A 1758-nucleotide genomic window follows, 5' to 3' on the forward strand; every position below is an offset into this window, starting at 1 on the left:
TAACTGGATGAAGAGCCAACATACTGGAAATAGAACGATGTGTATGATGTGGTGTCGTGAGAACACTCAACTCCTACCAATGTGGCGCGGGCTCGATATCCAAAATTACGGAAAGTCTATAAGGGGGTGTTTACTTGATACCGGTACGAGTTTCATTCTGGTACGAGTTCATCCCGGTTCTTACATATCGCTCTGTATTTGTTTACATGATACCGGTGAAAAATCTCATACCAGTACAACTCATACCGGTACGAGTTCATCCCGGTAGTTGTACCGGATCGAAATTCTCATAACGGCATGAAAAGTTATACCGGTATCATGTAAACGCTACATTGACTCGGTACGAGTCGTCAAGTCGTGGTGGACTGGGACTATTGACGCATGCGTTGTATTTCTAAATATTCGTCAAGATGGCGTCCGGTAATCGATGGTCATCCCTGTGTCAATATTTGTGTCGTCCATGTAAACGTGGTATGAAATTGACAACTCGTACCGGTATCATGTAAACACCCCCTAAGATTGTGAAAATTTTGTTTTTGTGCTTTTTTATTTTTTTTTTGGAATGTGTTTTTTGGTTCATTATTGCATTGCAATCTTGGCAGCTTTAATTTGACAATAAAAAAGAAGGAAAGAAAAGAAATGGGCTATTTTGCATAAAATTTTACAGGCTTGTCTTATTTTAAACTATATCACTTTACTTGTAATCATGAATAAATAGAACATGCCGAAAAAATAAATAAATAAATAAATAAATGATGGTAGTACTGAGAGCTTACTTTGAAAAAATATTAAAAGAAATCCTATTTATTAGTTCTCAGACCTTAAAAAGTTAATCCACAAAAAGTAATTTCCCAATAACATGCAGGTGTTATTGTAAGTTATTCCTCGAACAGAGAATACGCGATTCAGTAAATTACTTACATTAGGTGATTACCATTTCTAATGCCACTTTTTTCAGCTTATCATAAAAGGTAAAGTTTAACAATTATTCGCCGAAGGTGAGGAACCTTAGGGCGCGTTCGATTGACCCTATCCCGGAATAAGAATACGTGGAGTGATGATTAAAACGGTATGTTTGGCGCGTTTCCAAGCAGCAAGGATGATAAAAATATGTTTGAAATAGCATTTTAGCAGATGTTTGACAATTTTAATTTAAATCTCCGTAAAAAAGAAGGACTTATAACTTATATTCCATATATTCCTATTCCGGAATACGGTCAATCGAACGCACCCTTATTCATCGTGGGACGGATTACATACCGGAACCTGAGGTGATTTACCAAATGAAACAAAAATGACGGAATTGAACGAACCTGGCTTCGTTTTAACTGAGTTCCCTGAGTAAGTATTTATATCGTCGATTCTAAGCCATAATTAACTTTGAAGTAGGAAAACTTCGTTAGTAGGAAATCCAATTGAAGAAATCCTAGACTTACCTGGTAGGATTAACGTTTATTTTTAATTTAGCATTTAATACCTCTGCATTCATTTTAAATTTTTTTGAAAAAGCATTTCTTCAGACCTCAGTTTATCGCCCCCTCCCCCCCAGTCAAAAATTTCTAGCTAGGGCCTTGGCTCTCTTTCTTGATTCCTCCTCTTTCAGTAATATCTTTCACCTACTTTGTAATATCAAAGTCTTTATCACGAAGCAATGCGTTTATTACAGCTAAGAAAATGGATAAACTTCGCCAAGGAGAAAACAAACCCTCAACGATCACAAGCGCTCGCATGCAACAAAACAACAGAACTAAAAGAATT

The sequence above is a fragment of the Montipora capricornis genome, chromosome 11 (genome assembly GCF_036669925.1).
Source record: "Montipora capricornis isolate CH-2021 chromosome 11, ASM3666992v2, whole genome shotgun sequence".
In the NCBI taxonomy this organism is placed as follows: domain Eukaryota; kingdom Metazoa; phylum Cnidaria; class Anthozoa; order Scleractinia; family Acroporidae; genus Montipora; species Montipora capricornis.